The 24,403-nt window shown below is 41.1% G+C and overlaps 1 protein-coding gene across 5 annotated transcripts in view; it reads left to right on the forward strand.

The window, feature by feature from the left end:
- The first annotated feature begins 2,418 nt into the window (after positions 1 to 2,418).
- ptprsa (protein tyrosine phosphatase receptor type Sa) overlaps positions 2,419 to 24,403 on the forward strand; it is a 180,326-nt gene continuing 158,341 nt past the window's right edge. For all 5 annotated transcript variants that reach the window (XM_085371935.1, XM_085371934.1, XM_085371937.1 and 2 more), the window contains exon 1: positions 2,419 to 2,848. The gene's annotated coding sequence lies outside the window, so the exon portion shown is untranslated. The remainder of the gene's footprint in view (positions 2,849 to 24,403) is intronic.

A 24,403-nucleotide genomic window follows, 5' to 3' on the forward strand; every position in this document is an offset into this window, starting at 1 on the left:
GCAAGGCACACCTTGATTAGGCCCTATTGGTATCACACCAACAAACTCTTGGCATCCTTGCATATTTGACCACTCCTCTTGGCAGTGTTGGTAGAGCACATTTAAATTAGTTGGTTTGGTTTGGCAGCTTTTAAGCATAGTCATAGTGTACATACTGTAGGTATGCGTAATTCAGAACGTCTAGAAGAAGACTGTCATCCTTAGATGAGGGGAAATTGTTTAGGATGTTCAAAAACACTCCAGGAACCATTTAGCCTCATTGTGCTTTTTTGGTTAAGAAGGGTCTACCTTCAAGCTCCAATCCAGCTTCACATCTAAGAAGTGAAAGTTCATGTTTCTGCACAACAAATGCCATCTTAGCCAAACCTTAACCTTATTAACCTCCTAGGACCTGGCAAAAAATCTGGTAATTCTTTGTTTTTACATTCATCGGGCCCCAATATGCCCAAATATCAAAGAGAAATTAAAAATGCATGCCGTGGAAGAGTTCGGATCTTAGGAGGTTAATGTACCAACCAGTTCACAATAAAGACACACAATCTTTATTATGAATATAAATTCAGGAATAACCATTCTTCTGCCTTTTTTTTTTTGCATGCAAGCATTATCTGTTTGACAACATTGCTAAGCAGCAATTGTGATGAGGATCACCTTCCTTCACTTGGAAGCACAGCAGCTGACAGAAGGAGGGCAGCAGTTTCAACAAGGTTCACCGCTTGTTTCGAGGATCTTCAAACAGTACATGCTGCTATGTGATTCGGAAACAAGACGCAAACGATTAAACGCTCTCCCCCGAGCACTTGCCACATCTTCCGCTCTTTGAATTTACATGGCATTTATGAACACTCACAAGGAAAACAGAAAAAGCGGGAGTGGGATAGCTGGGGAAGAGGACTCCGGGAGTGGAGGAGTCTCATTATTCTGTTATGGATTGCACATGTCAGGCAGTAAGTGCTCTTTTTATCCTTCCAAAGCACTAGCCTCGGCCACTGAGCGCATTTCCCTACCCGAGTGAAATTTACCATGTTAAGGCTCACGCCACCAGGGGAATGGTGGTGAGAGCTCTGGGTCGCTGTTAAGATTTACCGCCTTGATTAAATAAAGGGCTCTGGTGTGAATAAGAGGCTGAGGGAGAAATCTTCGTAACATAAACACATGTTTTATACTCAACAGTAAATTGATTAGACCCCATCCTTACACAAACACACACACAGACTTTTACACCTCTTTATGGTGTGCTACATGTCACACTGGGTTTTAAACAAAGAACAGAAAGGGGGCAGTGGAGGATTGCTTGTGGCTCAGGGTGGCTTTCTGCCAGTACACAGAAAAGATGTGTCTTCTCAAAAGGGCTTGTTCCCATTTATTACTGCCTGCATACCTTGAAAAGTTCACCCACGAAAAAAAATATTATTCCTCTCTTTTTATTTGGGAAGAAGAGGACTCTTATTTGATGCAACGCGCTTCACATATTGTAACACTTCCCAAAAAAAACCCTTTAAATTCAGTCTCATGTTCTTCAAATTTCCAGCCTTTTCTTTAGTCCTTAAAGCTCCAGGAAGGTGCTTTGCCATAATTAGCTGCACTTTGCTGGGATAAAGCATTTTTTTAAACCCACAGCGTAACATATGACAGTCTGAAACAAAGCAAAATGTAACTGGTTTTAGCCAAGGACGGAGCAACAATTTTCAGTTTGCAAAGGTAGGTGAGTATGGAGTCAGCTGATTGATGTGCCTCCAGTGTGTGTCTAGGCTCCCTGCTGGATATAGTGGACACCAGCTGGCACTGTTCAAATTCAAATCCTACAAGCCAATCAGGATTGCCTTTTCAACTAAAAGCCAATGTGATTGGGTGACACCTTGTTTCTACGTTGTGTGTGTGTGTGTGTGTGTGTGTGTGTGTGTGTCACACTTTATCACAATGGCAACACTTATTTCGACTTTTTCACTGGTCACTCTAATACCAACCCGCTAATACAGTTTAAAATAACTATGCTGATCGTTTTTGCAGGTTATGTGGGCTGATCTACACTGAACATCCACACATATGGAGAAAAGGTTAATTTGATCTACAGTTAGACTAAGAACGGTTTTACAATAACCTATGCTCTTCATGTTGTTAAAAGCGTTCCATGTAAATGCATGTGTTTGCCTCTTCTTAGTCCTGCCACTGCAGCCCAGATTTGTAAACCCAAAGATCAGCAGCAGTAACTCGTTTCGTTACAGGCCACTTTGTGTTATGATTTCCTACTAACGTGCATGAACGCACCACATGGTGCGATTTACGATGTAGGAGAAGTCAAGAGACGAAGTTTATGAGGCGGCATTGAACGCAGCACAGGACTCCCTACGTTTTTTCCCCCTCCGCTTCATAGGGGGAGGGAGAATGTGGGGGGCTGTTTGACTCCTGTCTCCCCACCCCCAGCCCGTACGGAGTGGCTTTAGGAAGAAAAGAATCCAAACCTGCAACTCGGAGATAACGAGACACACACCAATAAAGAGATACACGTTTGGAGATCCGCGCGCGGCGGTGTCGCGCACGGATTATTATAGGGCATTTTATTTTTCTTTCACTGAGGAGATTCTGGTTTGGAGCGTCTGATCTTGGGGGGAAGGAATACAAATGTACGGAGAATAAAAGGAGTATTTCATACATGCTCTCTTCGCTAACAAGTGACTGCCGCTGGAGAAAGTGGAATATAGTGTTTTTTTTCTGCCGCAGGAGATTCAACGTAACTGTTTTTATTTGCTCTGAGGGAACTGACCGCTTACCCCAAGCATACGGATTTAAAACCTGTCCCCAGGGGTGGGGGGGATAGTCTCAAAAGTACTTTTCTCACGCCGCTGAAGTGAGTGCAACTTTTTTCTCCTTCTTAATTCTTCTTAATGCTTGAAATCAGTTCAGGTGAAAGGTGCGAGACCTAAGAGTGGGCTCCGTCTATATCTGTATGTTTATATATTTTCAGCTTTGCTGTGATTTTGTATCTCAGCTCGCTGGAGTAACCAAGAAGAGATGCTAATTTTAGTCCGTTTTTTCTCTTTCAACATGCTTTTATAAATAAATCTTCCGTGAATAATTTTGTTTTAACGTTCAAACTGAAAAACAAAACTTTAACATGTTTGTTTTTTAGTGAGCTTTCTAACGATGGGGCTCTGCTTCTGTAGCATCTGAAGATAAAAATGCTTCTGTTACTCGCTCGCCTGTAGAGGGTAACCGTTAATCAGTAAGTGTAATGCTTGGCAGTATAGTCAAAGTAACGGAATATATAAGTATTTTGATAGTACTTAAATGTTTAAGTAACTTTCCTATTGAAAGGTTAGAGTGTGTTAAATGGTTACTGTAGGATTTACATTAAAAAGTACCAGGTGCCTTTTAATACCCCTCCAACACTATGGCAGTGTGAAAACGTATGGATAGTGGAATCATGGTTTGGATACATTTCCAGGCAAGACCTTTGATGTTGTTCTTGTTCCTCTTATCATCCTCCTAATCATCACCATTAATATTATTTGTTCAAGATGATTCCCAGGTCATCTTAATTTTTATAACATTTGAGGCTAAACCTTTTCCAAGGCAACGACCTTCAGCAGAGAACAATGTCACCCTCCTCACCCCCAGTGCTCCCACTCTAAAAGCAAAAAAACAAAAGATTAGTACCTCTGCTGCTTTTTCAAATGGATTGTGTGGAAAATATGAGCTCAAATAGAGAGGTTTTGATTCTTGATGTTAGTGGTTATTGAGGCAGTGAACTATGTGGGAAGTTTTCAAAGTTCAGAGGTGAGATGCGCCTTTGCTCTGAGGGAACGAATTCAGTCATGTGGACCTGTTATTGCTACTTACAGAATGTTTTATCCCATTTCACTTCTCGCTTCACTTAAGACAATTTTCCAATCTGATGCATAATTAATAAGCTCTGTTTAGTCAAGCAAAAAAAAAAGAAAGAAAGAAAGAAAACACATGATAAAACCCCCCTTTTTTGTAAATCAAACTCATCAGTCCTGCATTCCAGCATTCAATCAGCCTGCTAACTCAAATAAATAAACCCATTTGTCTTATGATGAGAGTCACATGTCTATTGTCAGTAGCAAGAAGGAGTCTTGTCCTTTAGAGTAATTGGACAACACGTAAACCAAGACGCTGCATGTCAAGTGTGTTCTGGATTCTTAATGTGGCTTTAATTGAACAATTTATCACCGCTGATCACTGTCAAATAACTGGGCAAGAAAGACAACAGGCAATGAAAATGCCAAGGATTAAGCGTGACCAGTGTGTCTGTCACAGCAGCATCTGCAATGTGCTGTTTTATTTAATTTAGCCGATTTATTTATTTTTTGTATATAGAAATCACAAGTCAGTGCCTGCTTGAGTGGCACTCTCCTAAGAAGTGGCAACGCATAGCGGGGGAAGGAAGGGGCCACGAGAACATTACATCCTTGAAAAACTTCTTTTATTGGACCAAACTTTTGATTTCTCCCCGGAGCTCCTTTCCCTACACTTGGAAGAAAAGCTAATTGAATTGTGCCCCGGATATGATGCTTTTTTTTTCCCTCCCCCAAGTATGGAGGTCTTGCAGAAGTGTCCTCCTCAGGGTTTTGAAATTCATTTCCTTTGCAATTTATTACTTTCTGAGCTGTTTTTCTTTATTTCCCCTACCTCAACAGTAGGGTGTATTCTCTCCATTTTTGAAAGCATCAAAGTGGAGAAGAGAGAGAGATCCAAGATAGCTACAGGCGTTACATGTGATGAGTTATTCAGCCGTGTATTTTACTTGAGGTAATTGAACTTTTTAATCGTCTTTCTTTAATATTTTTTACATTTTTGACACACGACCGGCTTAAACACTGTGGTAATCAATTTCCATAGCACAAGCAACACTCTTGATGCCTTAAGACACTTTTATTGTTTGACTTTCCAAATGTGGTGCTGAAATTGAAACTCACAACCATCAACATCTTTTCAAGGTTTTTTTTTCTTCTTTTAAAAAAAAGAGTCTATCTGTTACTTGCAAATACAATGTTTATTTTTGATCCTGGGGTGCAGTCGATGAGTGCTTGAAGTTTGTCACCCCCGATGCATCGGGGTATATGAAAGTATATGAAAAGCAGGTACATCATCTGGAGGCCAGAGATCACTAACCTCAGCCAAGGCCAGTACTCAAATTAAACATCATCATTTATTTAAAAATATTGCGCGGACACATTGAGTAGCATTATACATCAGCCCACAATTATGCTCATTACAACCCTGCAACACGCTTACATCCTGAAGCAACCGATGTTACTCGCACACTACCATAAGTGGGGCTCATTAATGAAGTATTTCTACTGAGAAACCAATGTAAGTCGTCCATTGGTTGACTAAGGAGGCATGGTAACATTTGTTAGCTACTGGGACGCCCCCTAAAGATCGTCTGTTATGCAGCTGTCTGCTACACAACCTCTCAAGCTGGTGCTGATGTGACTAAATTTCCAGGATATACACCAAAATGCATTAAGCTGTTTCTTTGCCCATGTGCCACCTCTCTAGTCAGTTTAATGAAAATCGGCCTAGCAGCATTTGCATAATCCTTCTCACAGACAAATAGACAAGCTGGTACAAAAACATAACCCCTATGGTAGAGGTAATAAAAACTGTGACCCAGTTCCACTGGCAGCCACACAAGCTCATGCCTTAATACTCCCTCCACCATGTTTGACAAATGATGTTGGACATGTTTAGATTATGAATCCTTCCTTCCCTTCTCTTCTTAACATTCAGATAAGTTTATTTTAGGTTCTCTAAGAACTTTGACCTTATGATATACCTTTTGATATGCCTACCTCCGTAAGAGGCTTCTTTCATCTTATGGTCTTGCTAAGGCTTTATTTTTATTTTTTAAATAAAAATCAAACAGCAGAACCTGAAAAAAATACTTTGCTTGTTATTCATTTGTCTCTGTTTTAGGCTGTAAAATAAAGCAGACTTATCAGAGAGAGAGCTTTGTTAGGCTCTCACTTTGATAGACTTACTTTTGTCAACACCTCTTTGGACTTTGTGCATTACCACCGTATTTAGTTTAATTGAACAGCTTCTAAACACAGTTAGAACTATCCCACACCATTTGTCATGATGAAACAAGGAAACTGTCCACACATGTTCAAGAACCTATTAAAACACAGACAGTGTGCAAAAAATGGCTCTAATTCCTCACATTTAATCACCTTGAATTAAAGTTGGTTGGTTGGACTTTATTTACTTTACTTCATTTGCAAGGTTGTAAAATATTTAGCAGTTATGACAAAACCAAAGCATCAATCAACACATTTATTTTACTCAAGAGGACACAACGATATCACACACTTAATTTGTCTATTTTTTTTAGGCTTTTAGGACCACTTTCTTACTAGCCTGTGCCCTGTTTATTTTATTCAAATCCAAATTAGCAGAGTTTTGGTGGCATCGAGTGCTTTGAAATTATTCACATTGCACTTGACGCAACAACACAGTTAATAACAGCTGCTCTAAAGTGACTGTTGCGGTAGAGAGAAAGAGAGAAATGCGGCACGTTATGCAGAGGCGCTGTTGCACTCACAGCTAATTGTGTTTATTCATTTTAATTTGCTCCGAGTGCTAAATCAGTGCTCTTCTAGCGACACGAGGTGCAATTAGCTCGACTGTGAAAACAGGAGGCAGTGTGTCTTCTAAAGTGTCCCCTCCTCTCCTCTTTGATTTGTGTATTATCCATCCTTTGTCCTTCACATTTCTTCCTACTTAACCAGGCTGGAAACGCACTCGATAAAAGTAGCATCTAACCGCTTCATAATGTGAGCGTCACCGTGCAAGCAGTGGGAAGATTACATAACTTGTCGCAAAACTAAAATTCAATTTGTTTTTAGAAAAAAAAGAGGTGTCATTGAGGTTTTTTGCCAAGTTTTTGATGGGTCATATATTAAGGAGATGTACAGTTTAAGGAAATTTTAATGCATTAAAGTACTTGTTTTGCAGGTAAAGTGTTGGGCTTCTGTATTTCAAAGTAAAGGGGTCACATTTGGGCATTGAACTGTAGCCTATTAGTTGTATGGTTTCACCAATAATAAAAAGTTATTACTGAACCCTCTTAGCCTGAAACAGCGATATATGCCTATAAGTCTATGTTCGTATACAACTGTAAGACAAAGCAGACTGTAGGGCAAGATAATACATGGTGGCTGTGTAAAGGCAAACAGCTCTTTATGTTTTTGGCACTCTTTGTTGTTTTGTTGCATGATGAATGTTTGCAAAAACCCCACAGCATATCGCTTTTTCTGCAATGTGTGGTGCACTGCATTACATACCATGTACCTGTTTTTGAGTTTTGAAACAAGTCAGATCAGACCTCTGTTTGTGCAGGCCCAGTTACCAAGAAACACCTTCTGCTTTCCTGAGAGAGAGAGAGAGAGAAAAAAAACAAGATAAAAAGATAAGTGCAAACTGCAGGTTGGAAGTTTTCTAGAAGATCTCTTCAATTCACTGGATCCTCCTGTTTTCGACTTGTCCACAGGTGGAGACACGCGAGACTTGTGACTTGCAGAGAATGTTTGACTATTCGCTCAGACACCATTGTTTGGATGCCTTAGGTCTAAAGTTTGTAGCTCAATTCCCTTTAGAATTTTGTTCTGAACTGGCGGGGAACCCCCAAAAGTCACAGTTTACCCACCAACTGAAGTCTAAAGGTTACCACTCCAAAGAAAGCCATCAATGGATTTGAACAGCGATGACACGGGTTGAGAGGCATGGGGCCAGATAAGACAAGGCTGTGATAACGTGTGTGAACTCAGCAGCATTGATCTGTTTCTGGCTGACTTTAAGTCCCCTTTGCATCTTGGTTGTCTCTTGGGCTCCTCTGGTGTTTTCTCATCCTTGGTTTTCTTCATGCCTCTGTCTTCTTCACTTAATTTGTTTCTTTCCCTCAGAAATCATTCCCCATTTTCCTATTTAGTTTTCTGGCTTTTGACACAACTCCAAACTGTCCAGGTGTAAAATACCAGGGATTAAGATAAGATTCAAAACTCTTCTTTTTCTCTATGTGTCACTCGTGCATATTTGAATCTGTATGTCACGCCTTTACTTTTTTCCTGATTGCATTGCTTTTTTTAAATTTATCATATCATTGGCACATTTATACCTGAATATTATATTTCCTAGAGATATGCCTTAGTTGGAGAATGTGCAGTCATATTATTGTGTTGTATGCAGAGGTGAAGGTAGACCGTCATGAACGTACTAATCTCTGCCAGACTATCTGCTAAAGCTTTTGAGAATACATAAGCACACTGCAACCTCCCCAGCTTCCTGCCCATCCCGTTTGGTTCCACCAGGTTTTAGAAAAATGATTCGCTTCAGCTCCTTCTGATGAAGTGACAGTAATCTGCTTTTGACTACAAGCAGGAGCAGACCTTCTGTTGATGCCTGCTACTTTCTCATACAGTTCAGTCTCGTGTAAGATGTAACACCCTTGAACAAGCAAAGCGCCTGAGAGAGAAAACTGTACTAGACAGAGTTTTTACACAAACACCAGTTTACTCTCATTTCCCTATGGCCCTGAACCCATCCCCTTTTATAGTTATAGAGTTAATGTGAACTCCTGCCTCATGGTGAGAAGTAATTAACAGTCTGTGACAGCCTACAAATGGGTGTGTCTGGTCCTGTCTCTCTGCCTGCATCCCCTATGGGGGTCTCCTGATGCTTGCTGTTGGGCTGTTCCTATGTTAAGTGTGATTACCAGCTGGCTTCTCCCAGATTGATGCACTGAGGTTCCCCTTGGGGTGTCTGCCTCCTTCTCGTCTTTGCAAAATAAGTCTGGCAGGAAAGGCTGTCCTGTGCCCTGGCAGTTTGACCCCTGTGAGGTTTTACACAGGGGTGGTAGTCTGTTTATGTTTGTGTGTGTTTGGGGAGGTTAAACCTGACGGATTCAAACAGGTTGCAGTTAGCTCATTTAAACCCTGCTCTTGTAGGCCATTCGATGGGGCACATTTGACTGTCTGCACAAAACATCTGAGAACTAGTTTTAAGAAACAATGTAGTTTGAGTCAGTTTGTGCTTTGTAAGGTAAAAACTTTTCTAACACTTCACCAGGAATGTGTCTACCATCTTGTCTGTCCATTTAAGAATGTTTTAACTTAACATACTTAATGTCTTGTTGCACTCAGCATTCATAACCACATTTAATTTCGCTACTGGTGCTTTGCTGAATGGACAGTCTAACTTGTGCTTCACTGACAAAGACTGATTGATTTGTTAATGTTCTGCATCGTCCCTCCATTTCTTACAAACTCCTCCAATTACATATACAATTGATAGAGTAAGCAACCAGCATGATGAGACCAGCTTTTATATAAATGTGCCAAAATCGAACTTTTTTGCATTTGGATCAAGCTTTAGCTTGAGAATAATGCTGCAGCATCTTTCTTCTGAAAACAACCTGGATTTGATGTTGAAAAGGCTGCACAATGCACACACAAAATCCAAACAGTATGCAGTTATTGTTGCATTTATTGCTAATTGAAACCGTGTTAGTGTATTCATACATTAGCAGAGCATTGTTGAACCTTTTTTTTTTTATTCTAAGGGTCACAGCTTTAACTAATTCATGCCAAACATGGGCTTATCCCAGGTTGTTGCTCCAGTGTGGTGTTGTAATGAGATGTGAGTGGGTTTGTGTGTGCATGTGTGTGCTAAAAAGCTGTTAATCCGCTGCTGCTTATTGTGCAGACACAGAAAGCTCAAGGCAAGATGGCTTGGCACCATTCAGATGACTCACCCCCCATCACCACCACACCCCATCTGTGTCCCCACCACTACCACCACCACCACCCCATCCTTTTGTTCCTGCCCTCTCCACCACATGCACAACCTCACCCAAACTTTAGGGGACATCTGTTACAAGGGGAAAAGAGAAAAGGAGCGGAAAGGGAGGGAGGAGGAGAGCGCAAGGAGGTACTCTTAGCTAAGGGGTGGCGGGTGAGGGATGGAGGTTGCAGAGAAACACGTGTAATCAGGGTAGTGGGGGTTGTCATAGAGTAGAGAAAGGGGAGTGGGGTAGCTAAAGAGGAGTAGGCAGATAATTGATGGATGGAAGTAATTGTGTGTAATGCAAGCAACGAAACATGGGCCTCTGGGAAAAAGAGAGATTGAGAGGGAGAAAGAGAGGAAGCTAGTGAATTGCAGTTGGGGGGGTGTTAAAGAGAGGAAAGGGAATAATGAAGAGAGGCAGTGTGCAAAAATTAGGAGGCTAGGGAGAGAGATAGGGAGAGAATGAGAAAATGAATAGAGGGAGCATGCTTGAAGAGAGGGAAGCAGGAAAAGCAGAAAAAGGGAGGGGGCTGCTGTTCCATTGCATCATGCAGTGTGAGCTGGGGTTAAGAAGGAGTAACTACCTGCCTGTCAGGCTGATTGTTCATCCCTATGCATCAGGGGATACACGTCCTGGTTTATGAGAAATGGTGCAGATTCACTATGTGGGCCACTTAACCACAGAAAATGGCTGCATGTGCATCACTGGGAATACAAGCAGCGCTGGCAGTTTGGGCATTCTTCAGTGGTGATGATTGCTATAGATGCAGATGATGCTATCGCTTCCCTTAGTACAAGGAGGCCGTTATTAGATATTCTCATTTTACGCACTCTGTTTGCAGTCTGGCTCACTGGAATCATTTGTTTTGTATTAATAATCCCCCTACCACAACAAACCCCTTCCATCCAAAAGCCCGATCATCAGGCCTCCTCAATAATTACAACTTCTGCAGCCCGGGCGCCTTTTCAAACGGCACACTGCCTCATATTTCAGTGAAATGGAAACAAAGCCTATGTGCTCCAGTCTTGATACACAAATTACAGCGTACCAGTGGCATGTCAAAGAGAAAGAAGACAGCGAAGGCACCAGAAGCAAAATGCATTGAGTTTCCTCTCACTTTCTCACAGTGTAACACAAGCTTGTCTCCCAGACGGGGAAGAAAAGTTTGTCAAGCGCATCACGGTGGAGAGAGTAAAACCTTCCCCAGCCCCTGGGAAGATAGAAGGTGACATTTGTATGTAAATGGAGACAGACACTCTCCACTGTATTCCAGCTGACAGGAAACAGAGTGGGCAACCTGGTGTTTTCTTTTCTTTTTTGAAAAGTTGAAGATTTTGTTGTTTCTCTGACATTTGTTTTCTGCTTCAAAGATGAATAAAAAAAAATGCTTTACACAGCGTGGTTGTGTTTATAAGGAAATGCTCTTGTGCAGCTGTCTCACAGATACACATGTGTACACACACACGAACACACAGGCAAAGACTCAGTTTTCAACTGTTCCTTTAATCTACATACAGGTAGGTTTCTTTGTGTTTTTATGGTCTAAGGTCCAAGCATTGGCAGATTAATAGAAGTTGTTGCCTGGTTTTTATCACAGGCTGCTTTCTTTGGTTGATGCAGGTTTTATAGATTCAGAGATCAAAATAAATTAGGGCTGGAAAAGAATGAAGAATAAACCAAGCAATCCCAATTGGGCTGTAGCACCTGCAGTGGCTGGCCTCCTAATTAACTCTCGAGTCTCGGTGTCGGAGAAGATAATCCTGATTAAAAAGTGATTGAGATTGGAGGAAGAATGACAGCAGCCCAATCAGAGATACCAGTCATGGCTGGGGAGATTAGCACCAGGGTGGTGGTGGGGAGGGGGGTTACCCCCTTGCTGCTGTCGCCCTTTTGTTTGTGGATCAAATCCAGGGCAGAATAACAGATTTATTTTTTTTTACTTCTGATTTTTGTACCACAGGGAAGATTGTCTAAGACACCAAACTGTCTTATAATTTTTGTGCTTTTCTTCGTTGTAGTTTTGACAATACAGAGCAATACAGAGTAGCTAGTTACTTATTATATGAAAACGTATTTTCTATCGCTAAATTAAACGGAAAAAAAAAGCTTTAATGATTGCAATTTAAGTAGTGTTTATTGCAGACCTTGCTCTGTCATTTGCTTAGGCTATATAGCTATATAAATGAGACAGCTAATTTGGCATCTTAGGCATGTTTTCGGGAGCAGAATTTAATTGAGGTGAAGGTGTTTCTCTGGGATTTCCTGGTTGGTATAAACACATCTGACACCTGTGGTCTAAAATCAGTGATCATAAAGTTGATTTTGAGACAGAAATTCAAATAAAGCACTTCAGTTACTCTGGAATAGACTGAAGTATTTTTCCTCTTGAGTGTCTCTCAATGTCGTTGCATGTGTAGTCTAAGAAGGCTGTTTAAATCTATCCAGTTTAAGGTGTAAAATTTAAACACCTGTTAGGTTATCTGGTGAAAGACGGAATCAGAGTAGGAGGAATGCTTATGGATTTTCTTTTTAGGGGGAAACAAATAAAGCTGTTATCAGAGTCTATTTGTCGTCGATGTGAGAAGATAGTGAGGGGGAAGCAGAGCCAGCACTGCTCAGATTCAGCTTGCAGCCTGATGCCACCAAGTGGGAACTGGAAGAGAAATACACTTCAGAGACAGGGAGACATCATATATTCCTACATGACGATATCAGGACCATTGTCATCCAACTGAAATCTCACCATACATCAGTGAAATGATCACGTTTTTTCAGGAAAATCTGAAGTGAGATTTACAAAACCATATTTCATGTTGTATCTGAGTGATGTCCCTCATCTGCAGCAATGATGCTTCTTGTCCACTCCTCTCATTCTGTCTTTCAGCCAAAGGGATAGATGGGAGTTATTTGGTGATAAATCCAGTCCCTGTCCCCACCCCTTAGGGCAGCCCCTGTGACATTTGTCATTATACCCTAATCTGTAGTCTCAACAGGGTGCAGGATAGGCCTGAAAGCATGAAAGGGAAGACAGAAGTGGGTTTGGCATGGAAATAGGGGTTGCTGTTCGCAGTCCCATCATAGTCGCCCTTGGGTTAGTGTAGTGGAAAACCAGGGAGAGACTGAAACAATAAAAGCAAATGACAGTGAGTTTGGTGTGTGTGAGAGTGAAAGAGAGACAGGCAGCAAGACTGCGGGCTGAAGGGAAATGGAGACAGCAGTTTAGAAACAGGAGGTAGATGGAGAGCAGTGGGTCTCCCATTTTCATGGAAATAAAGGAGCACTAATGAATTTGAACGAGTGCCCTCCAGGGATATACCATAAGGGCAAAAATAGGAAGAAGCAGATTGGGGTTTAGGAGCTTTTTAAACTACAGCCAAACTGTCTTTTAGCACACAGGGGTGCACCCAATTCTGCAATCACTAAGATGGCCGCCACCCCACTTGCCAACTGCCGTGGGATAGGCCCGTGCCAGGACCCAGAGAGGATTTGGTGCCAAAGGAGATGTGCCTAACTGGGCAGACTACATTACCTCCCTCAGCCAACACCTATCTAGCTCAGTTTTATTTACCTCGTTTGTGCAGCATTGTGCGTGTTTGTTTTGACACATTGCTGTGTAACAGTATGTGGTACAGTGGGCCTATTTTGTAGTATAATATAGTAGTAGCTGCAAATGTTGATTAAGGGATAGCTTTCCCTTTGTAGTAGCCCAGAGGGTGTTAAGTTTAAATTGCATTCAGTGACAGGTCCATGAGTATTTGGACAGTGACACAGTTTTTGTGTCACTGTCCTGTAAACCACCATAGTGGATTCAAAATCAAGATGTAAATGATCTGATTTCAGCTTTAATTCAAAGGGGTACAGTATTCCATTAAGTTTTCAGCAAATATGATCCTTTTTATACATCTACAATCAAAAGGCAGTGTTATGAATGTAAATATAGACAGGTTTAAAATGGGTTACAAACAACTCAAGATCAGGAAGTTCTTGGTTTATTTTTTGTAAGAAAGCAAATGCACCTGTCTAACTGAGATGTAATCAAGATTCATTTGTATCAGAATGATGGAAAAAGAAAGGTATTTAGAAGGAAACACCTTATGGTCCAAAGCATACCACATCATCTGTCAAACAGGATGGAGGCAATGATATGGCCTGTTATGAGCATTTTTGGCTGCCACTGGAACCGGGTCACTAGTGTTTATTGATGCTGTGGCTGCTGATAGAAGTAGCAGGATGAATTCTGTTGTGTACAAGACTATACTCTGTGCTCAGATTCTGACAAATGCCGCAAAACTGCTTCACAATGCAAATGGATAATGACCCAAAGCATTCTGCAAAGCAACCCAAGAGTTTCTCAAACCTTTATCAAAAATAGTATATTCTTCAGTTGCCAAATCAGTTACCTGACTACTCCAACCCAACAGAGCATACTTTTACTGAAGACAAGTTACTGAAGTTAGTAAAGACAAAGTGAAGGCAGAGAGACCCACAAATATCAGGAACTGAATGTGGCTGCAGGACCGGCCTGGTAGAGCATTTCAAGGGAGGAAATAAAGCATTTGGTGATGTCATGCAAATGCAAATGATTTTCATCCAAGTATAAAAACAGTCCTCATATTTAGTCTTTAAAAATGCGGAACCGTGTATTAATACATTCCTAAACTGCTGGTGCAATGAGTTTGCTACCCACTTGAGTTAAAGCTGAACATCCGCATTTAAATGACGCATTGACTTAAATTTCACTGTAGTACTTTCTGATACTTTTGGACCATAATATATGAGCAGTTTACACCAAACCCCACATTTAATCATCAGTTTTTCATCTGAACAATGTTAGAAGTCTTGGTTATCCATGGAGCCGACATTTAACAAAGGTTTTAGTACTCAAAGGACTCTGAGTTTGCCTGGAGTCTGCACTTACATACCTTATCTATCATTTTTACAACGTGTTGTTTTACCACACGAAGAGACCAACTGCTGCCTGTGGCATCTACCCCCATGTAGAGGTAATGGTCTTGCCCCCAGGCCGTGAGGCTAGCCGGTTAATAATGAAGTGGGCCCCTCTATTGTAAATCACAGAGGGAACTTGTTTGGCTGGTGCCTTTGGGAGCATTGCTTATGAGTAGCATTATGTTATGAATGGCAGTCTCTGCTCAGTGCAGGCAGACGATCAGGGAAAGAAGGAAAGCAGCTTTGAACGTGATGGATGGTGGGATCGTAATATTTAAGGGTTCCCTATTATGGTCATTTTAGCTGAATTTTGATTTTTCTGCATTTCTTTAGTATTCACAGTTCAATCCTCGTTTATCTTAAACTGGCTCCCTCACTTTATCCTGTATGAAATTGTTTTAGCTTCTTTTAAGCCTTTCTCCCAAAAGGGCGCATTTTTTCTTTTCTGAATATCTGCAGAGCCCAGTGTTTCTTAGCACCGCCTTTCCTCTTGCTATGTTTTCCCCAGAAAACAAAGTTTAAACCTTTTAAGAAAGGTTAACCTTCTAAGTAAGCAATGAAGATTAAATGCAACTGTATACAATGCAAAAGTGGACAGCACAAATGTACAGAGAAGCTAAAATTACAGCAGGATATCTCTGACTGATAAATATTAGACTGGCACACTGTGGAACATGACAGTCTTAGTATGCATTATTGTCATTTATTATAAATGAGTATTATTATTGTTATTATACTCAAGTATTATTATACCTTTAAAGTGCTTTTAAAGACGGGCTGTTTCCTTGGAATAAACTGTGGAGGTGCCTTGAAGACACAACCACTGGAAAACCGTGCTGCGCTGATGGCAGCGTGTTTGAAACAGAGCTCTTGAAAGCACATAACAATTACTTTCACACAGCAGAAAAAATCAAAAAAGCAGAATAGGTCCCCATCAAAAGAGAAACTGAAGAACTGAGACTTGAAATGTTCTGTCATATCTGTGTGCAGTCTGAATCGGTCTCTGTTTTATCCCTGTGGGATACTGGTATTTTCATTCAATATAAGGCTTGGGTGAAAAACATTTAGCGCTTTGAGCCAGCAGATACATGTGTGATGCAGAGCTACTCAATTTACTCTATGCTCATTTTGCATTGGACCCATGAGATATAGACACCCTGTATCTCAGTGTTGATGGATTTGAAAACCTTGGTTATAAACCTCAGAATCACTCTAAATTACATGAGATTGCATTGAATAATTACAATTTTAAGCTTTACTTTATCATCGGTCCATATGCACGCTTCTCCTCTTAATCACACAAGTGTGCATAATATCTCTTTCTCTGTCTCTCTCTTTGCTCTTTTTTGTTCTCCTGCTTATTTCCCAGCAAGGCAAATAAATAATTTTAGGTGTCATTGATTGCTTCCCAGTGCTGAGTAATCAAAGCAGGGCAGTATTTGACCCACACTGAACCCAATGCTAAGCAGAGAGATGTGAATGGTTAGCTGATGCTGGTTTTGTTGTAAACAAGAGTATACTGGTGGTGGCCGATGGCTGCCTTCTCTAGTCCTACCAGATGTTTCCTCCTCTTAAAACATAGTTCTTCCTTCCCACTCTTTGTAACTTTAAAAAAACCGACAAAATCAAGAGTCACATCTTCATAGCACTAACAAAATAAATACATTTGCATGGCCTTGGGGCTAATATGTAAATTAATTGTGTACAAAGTAAAGACATGCAAACTTTCGAGAAAGGTGGGAAAGTGATTTTTTTCCCCTCTATGCAGTAAGCAGTGAAAGTGTGATATTTTTGTTAAATTGCCCCTTGCATGCTGACAGCCAAGCTTACGCCTATCAGGCAGGCTGGAGTTGAACATAGTAAGTTTAGAGAAAGGAGCCAAGAGGAACCTTGAGGAACCTGGGCCGGTTATTTTTCTTCATTTCAAGCGTGTCCTACACTTCAAAGTGGGAATTTCACACAAAATGTTCTGGTTTTTACCCCCTCCTCTGCTTTGTGTCGAATTTACGGCACATAAAATGGGTCTGGGGAGACTTTGTCAGAAGGTATCAGTAACCTAAGATGACTCTGCATGTATGTGTGTGAGTGTGTTTTTGGGCAGCTTGTAGGGCCCTATGTAGACGTGCACGTCTGTGTGTTGCGCATATCCATAGAGGCCTGCAGTTGCCTGAAGTGGTGGTCTGACTTTTGTTAATGAGATGGAATCCAGAGAGTGCCAACTATGTGTGGAGTCATGGCTAGATAGGTCTGACCCCTGTGGTTTTACGGTTAAAAAGAGGGATTGGTGAGTAAGCCTTTTCACTTGTTGAAGTCGGCAGCTGTGCTGAAAAAAGCAGAAATTAAAATTCTCAGAGTCTTTCAAATGACATATGCAACAACTGTAACACAATTCCAGTGTACTAATGACTTTGATGTCAATGAGATAAAAGGTACCCATGGAGTGAAATGGCTGGCATACCACTGCAAATGAGCTTTTGCTTGTGTGCATATCGCTTTTGTGCGGAGAGGATTCAGTGGCTATTAGCCCGTTCAAGCACCTTTAATTTTTTTTATACCAGGTTTGTAATTGAAACCTCTACTTGATGGCTTTCACTTTTAATAGCTGAAGCCAGCGCTCGCATGCAAACAGATAAGGCTGTCCTATCCAAAATAGAGTTATGTACGTGAGCGCTCACACATATTGTTACTGCTCAACCGTACCTGTGTGTCTGTATTAGTGTGTGATCCTAACATAATTTAACAACAACAACCATCTGTGCACATGAAGGTTGTGCTCGCATTTCACATCTGCAAACCTCAGTAGGTATGTGGAGAATATTGTAGCATTTAACTGTAACCAGTTTTGGGTTAAGGAATGTGTCTGCCTCCTGCTTGGCCTATCATATGATTCCCTCAGAGCTTATCACCTCGCTCCATTTTCACCCTTAAGTGAGTGCAAACAGGGTTACTCGGTGGTGGTCAGTCATCCCTTCGTCCTCATCATCATGTGACTTTGGCTCCTGCCCTTATGACTTCAATTTATCTCCTGGCCCAACAACAGTGTAATCTAGTCTTGAAGAACAAACAGGAGGACACCTTGCCGTCTAAAAGTCACACAAGACATGTTGCAATTTAAAATATTCTTTTGCTATGTTTTTATGCTGCAAATTCGATTTGATGTGCTTAAGATGTTTGCAAGAGTTCAAATCCTTGCCCACCAGCATCCAAAGCATTCCAAAGAACTCCCTCCTCCATGAAGCCAATTTGCACTTGAGCTTTGAATAGCAGCCAAATGTGCAAGCTATTTTTACCCAGAGTCCATGGTCTCACTTGATCTGAGTCGGTGCAGGTCGTTAGCTGAGGCGATTGCATGCACTTGACCTGTTGGCCCCGGGTAGCATAGGCACACAGCACTGGGCGCTGAGAAAAGAGGGCGGAAGAAAGAAGAATGTTGAGGTGTGTGTATGTGTGTTTTATAAGCAGGATCTTATTTTATTAGGAAGGAAGAAGAGAGACGGAGGCAAAGAGTAGGAGGTAGATTTGAAGGAGGAGGAAGGTAGATACAGTGATTTCTTTGAGACCAAAGCTTCCAGCCCTATCAAGGAGAATACTGGAGAGGGAAGAAAGGATTGCATGAAAACAAGAGGGCAGGAAGTGAGGAAGACAGATTGTGAACGCAAATTTTAAAAATCCAGAAAGGGAAAAGGAGAAACCAACAAGCAAGTGTCAGTACGCTTACAGTTTAGCATGTCAGTGCATTGTAGGGTATGGAACAGAAGGCACTGGAAGGACATGGCTGACTACTCTATAACAGAAATGCTCTCCTTTCTTTATCCCTACTTTCTTACTTCTTTCCCCTCCCCCATTATTAAGAAGAAAAAAGAAGAAGGGAAATGTGTTTTAGCTGTAATCTTCAGCTTTGATGCATTCGGTTACAAAACTTTCCCCCTTATTTCAGGTCATCCATTTCTAACTCGGCACCTCCTTCCTCGCTTACTCTGCCTCAACTGGAGTTGGTGTCTTTGGATGACCTCTGCGGTGGAGGAAAATGGGCTAAAAGCTGCAGATCGAAATAGTATCAGCTGATAAAGGCAGCAGGTGATTTGGAGTGCTATATGCACTTGAGGCAAGATTTGATTTCTCGCTTGCACTGAATTCAAAGGTTTCCTACTGACTATTACGGTCCTGTTTAATTCTATTTGAACTCTTCTCATGAGTAAACATGGCACCATGGTGCAGTACCATTTGGCTTTCTGGGCTGATGTCATGCTTGTTGTAGTGCTGTTGACACAAGGTGAATTATGTTCCCCTCTGCTTTCATCTAGCAGCATCCGACTTATCACCTGGCACTCCACAAGAAATCAGATGACACCTCTTGAAGTTAACTTTGGTTGCAGCATTCCTCCCAGCAAATATCAACCCAGCATTCAGTCAGCATAAAGTACCGCCACCAAGCTTCCCTTCCGCCCTCTCTCCCCTCTCAAACTAGTGACTGTGATGGTTACCAGCTCAGTTAAGCATGCTACGAAATTTAGTTTGCAGATCCTCAGTGCTCACCTTTCCTTCAGCATTGGCCCTCTATTATGGTACACTGGCAGTTGTTGTCACCTGATGCTATCATCTTGTCCTTCACACGCCGACTCAAATTTCACAGCACACCGCAGTTTTGACAAACGGGGACTTTACACTGTCAAACAAGTCAGCCCCTTGGAGAAGACTGTTGATTGGATTAGCATCAAGACATTGCCATGGCATTTTTAGGAAGTAGATGGAACAGCTGTTGACAATTTAAGTTGTGCTTGGGACTGAAATGGTTTTTTTGCAGCATGGTAGCATCTTCTGACAGAAACCTTGCTATATTCATTTCCTTACTCCTTTCGAGTTGTTACACCTCAGGTGTGTTGTGGTTCCCTGCAGCACTGCATTTAAGGAGAACTATCTCCTTTGCCACTAAACACCTTCGTGCATCCATGATTACCTGAAGTACTCCACCGATTGACACTATAAATGCTATCACATGATATTTAGATGTGAATAATTGCAGTCAAAGTTATGTCGTGTAGGAACTCACCTTTGTTCAAAGCTGAGGGTGACTGAACCTGTGCACGATCCAGTCCCACAGTTGTTTCGGAGCTACATTTAGTCTGACAGCTTTTGCTATACTTAGCCCCAGTGGACTATTCCAACACGGTGAAAGGGTTTGGGCTACATTTCTTTATTTTCTTGTTTTTCTGGGAGGATTTTCAGGAAGGATGCAAACTGTTTTCAAACAGGCTGCTTTCACGTTTACACAGTTCCAAACTTTTTCTCATGGGACAGAAAAGCTACATGAGAATATGGTAAACAAAAATACTGTGTCGAAAAAGACAAAAACTGTAAATTAACAGCTTACAGCGCACCAGTGGTTGGCTGTGGAAAGTAAAGCAGGTCACCTACTAATCAGAAAGTTGGTGGTTCGACCCCCATCTGCTCCAGTCTGCATGAAAAAAGTGCAGGTATGAATGGGTGAATGACGCAAGTTGTATAAAAGCGCTCAGAGTAAAAAAGTGCTATATAAGAACCTGTCTGTTTACCAGTGTTATACAGGTATACAGATGGAGTTGATTCTCTTGCTCAGAAGCATGTGAGCTGCAGGGGTGGTAGAACAGTTTGTCATGAGTATTGGGTTTGTGCCAGAAACCTGACCAGAAAGGGCTTTTTCTGAGACATAATCCACTTAACATCAAGACTGACATGTCTATGCAGTTAGACTTGGCGTGCATACTGGTACATTAACTTTGGAAAAAAAATCATGTGACAACTGGGAAACAACCACCAACACAGTACTCACAAGTTTCCTAGTGAAAAAGGCCATGTGGATCAAAGGACCTATTGCTACAGAGACCTAAATGTATATTTTCAGGCCAATAACAGCTTAAAGGGTAAAAAAAACAAAAACAAACAAACTATAATATAAAGATGCCTTCGCCCTTAGTGCTATCTTGCATTCCTGACAAAATGCCAAAAATGTAAAGATAGGATAGAAAACAAACATAATGTTTTAATTTGGCTCAGCCCCCATAACCCCCCTCCTCCCAGTTGTGAAATTTCTGTGGCCTGCCGCCGCGTAAACAAAACACATTTAGCATAATTGCACCTTTGGTGTAGGCCTCTCTTCAAGGCAAGGTATTGATTTTCTCTGTCCCTCTGTCTCTTTCCCACTCCGCTCGTTGTTTTTGTTCTCCTCAGCTTTATTTTCCCTTTTGCATTCCTCAGCCAGAGCGCTCGATCCTTCAGCTTCTCTACACCCTCCCTGTCTCTCCTGCCCTGGATGGCGCTCAAGTGGAAAAATAGTAACAAGAATGCAATTCGATTACAGTTGCCAAATAATGCTCACCTTATTGACCCTGAAAGCCTGTTGCCTACTGGCCCATCTTAGTTCTGCGTTAAAGTTGCAATCAAGTGCTGTGCTCAAAAGAAAAAAAGAAAAAAGAAGCACTTGCAGCTGTGATTTGCAGCGTTGATTTGTTAAAGGGCACAACAGCAGCTTTGCAGCATGTGGGAGGAATCTTGCAGACGGCTTCCTCTGTGAAATTGGAGATGAGTGCAATGGAGGTGTTTGGAGTCCTGCAGAGCGTGACGCACGTATATGCAAACTTTTGAACAGACAGTAGGTCTGTTAGGTACGGTGGCCCCTAGAGACAAAGCACGTACAAACTCCAAAACACATGCAAATTCCAAAACACATGCAAACTCCAAAACACTTGCAAACTAAAGAACACATGCAAACTCCAAAACACGTACAAACTCCAAAACACTTGCAAAATCCAAAACACTTGCAAAACCCAAAACACGTACAAACTCCAAAACACTTGCAAAACCCAAAACACTTGCAAACTAAAAAACACATGCAAATTCCAAAACACGTACAAATTCCAAAACACTTGCAAAATCCAAAACACTTGCAAACTAAAAAACACATGCAAATTCCAAAACACGTACAAAATCCAAAACACTTGCAAACTAAAAAACACATGCAAATTCCAAAACACGTACAAACTCCAAAACACGTACAAACTCCAAAACACTTGCAAAATCCAAAACACGTACAAATTCCAAAACACTTGCAAACTCAAAAACACATGCAAATTCCAAAACACAACGGAAGTGCTCCAGGACGCTAGGGGCAGTGTTGAGCTCGATTTGCAAAATAAACGGCAAGTTTGTCTGTATGGGACGGTCTAGTCTCCGTCGCGCTTCCCAGGTTGCCTAGCAACCGTGATACTAACCGCTGGAAACGTGTCATACAACTTGGTTTGACAGAAATGAGGGAGAACATATTTTGTTCATTTGTTTGTTTGTTTCTACATGAGCTTTGTGTGATTTGATAAGTATCTGAGGCTGAGACCACAGGACAGTAAAACATGATTTTTGGGCTTCATTTCTGTACTGAACAGTCATTTCAAGATTAATTAGTAAATAAGAATTAGCTGATGTTGTTCATGAGACTAAAGTCATATCACTTTGGTAATGTAAATATAATATGGCCAATATTCTAGTTATTATATTAATCATTATTAGCTATTACAGCAGTGAACATGAACTCTGTGTCAAATACTGAGCTTCAGTACAGATTCAAGTTGCAGTTATTTATATGTCTTATCACCTTAAATCTTCACTCAAAGACAAGTATCTTTGACAGTGCATATATAGGTGTATCATATATAAGAGACAAATGTTGTTCCTTCAGTATGTTGGCATTACTAAATTTGGCTCATTGCTTACATATATTTATTAAAAGAAAATGTACAAGCTGTGATAACTGTTTCTGATAAAATGAAGAGTAGACTGATATATGAAATATTCCTTTATTGGGTGAGAAAATCAGACCATGTCATAACTGCTTTAAGTCATACAGAATAGATATCAGAGCCTTAAACAGGCTGGCTTCTGCTAAATGGGTCAAACTGGGCAGAAAGTCTACAAACACATAACATCCTTACAGAATATGATGTAACACTATAGATCAACTTACCTCAGAATATATAAAGCATATAAACAATTACAGCAATATGATGCAACAAACACAGCAGTGCTACTGATCCAAAATACTCAAAGCTTCATAGAACTGAAACAAACATTTGTTTTTAGCTCCATTCTGCTGCTGATACATACTTTAGGTTTCTGAATATTACACTTGTTGCTGCCTTTCATAGTGTGTAACTTGAAGGCCCTGAGTACTTTCTCCCACACTGAAAACACTGGAATGATAAAATTATTTGAACATTACCTAATAAGACTGATTCAGGACAGACAATTAGTTATTTTAAACTTTTCTAGCATACCTGCACTGTCTATTCTCTCCATCTGTCAGCTGCTGCTGGCTCTTCCTCCTCCTCTTCCTCACACACTGTTGAGTTTGTCCTGGTGGATCATCAGGGGTGCAAAGCCTCACAGATGATGTGCAGCAGTGGGTCCCTCAGTCTGTCCTCACTCTGGACACTTGCAGTTGTCACACATGGAAATCAAATGTGTGATAAGCTGCAGGATTCAAACACAAGTGTGACTTATAAACACATGTTCATATTTTTATTACACAATCAGAGAGAAAGAAACAGAGAGAGAGTGCAGGACAGACAGACAGGTGACAGTCTCAGGTGTATACACTGCTACAAAACAGCACAAAAGAAGGAGGATTTAGTGTTTGTGTTATTACGAAACAAGAGGAGTTCCCAGATGGTACAGTGGACACACATGTGTGACTCCTGTGATTAAAGCATCTTTCTTTCAGCTTAACGAGTGAACCGTCAGCTCGTTCAAACACACGTTAAAGTCCGTTTGGCTCGACACCACCGAACAGAGGCAGCAATATAACATAGCTAACATTAACAGTGCAGTGAATCCTGCTTGTGCCGTGATATTCAGGACTGCAAACCGAGCAGCATCACTGACTTTCAGCTTGTTGTGTTTGTGGATATATGACTGACTTTAATTATCCACAAAATCATCACAATCTCTGTAAGATTAAGGTCGACTATATATATTTTTTTAAAGTAAAGGCTTTAAAACCAAGTTAATTCTGAAAGTACAGACATGACTAATGTCACATAACTTTCCCGACATGTGGCCAACAATAATGGTTTAATGTTCTTCATTAAAAAAATATTTGCGCATAAATAAGTGACATAATATTCAGTACTTACTTCTGAAAGTTTACACTTCCTCCGCTCCGCTTCCACCGTTTTTTTTCGGCAAAATTATCCACACCACCACCGCACTATGAAGTCTGGGATATGTTGGGCCATGAAGGCTACACCGACCCATCCTTAAAATTCAGGGAAATTATGGACGCATTTGAGGGCCGCATTTCGAGCAGCCTTTGAATTGGGAAAGCCTTCTTTATACCAGCTAGAGAGAGAACGCTCATCATTTACTGTGACGTAATCGGCCTTAAAATGCGGCCTTTAAGGCTGCAAACCCCAAATCCGGTCATTGGTACTTCCTGGCTTGTGTAGTTACTAGGTAACAAAAGCTCAACACTGCCCCTAGCGTCCTGGAGCACTTCCGTTGTGTTTTGTACGTGTTTTGGATTTTGCAAGTGTTTTGGAATTTGTACGTGTTTTGGAATTTGCATGTGTTTTTTAGTTTGCAAGTGTTTTGGATTTTGCAAGTGTTTTGGAATTTGTA

Source organism: Diplotaxodon limnothrissa, linkage group LG15, assembly GCF_057381915.1.
Source record: "Diplotaxodon limnothrissa isolate DT_005_m linkage group LG15, D_limnothrissa_male_GT1.1, whole genome shotgun sequence".
NCBI classification, from domain to species: Eukaryota; Metazoa; Chordata; class Actinopteri; order Cichliformes; family Cichlidae; genus Diplotaxodon; species Diplotaxodon limnothrissa.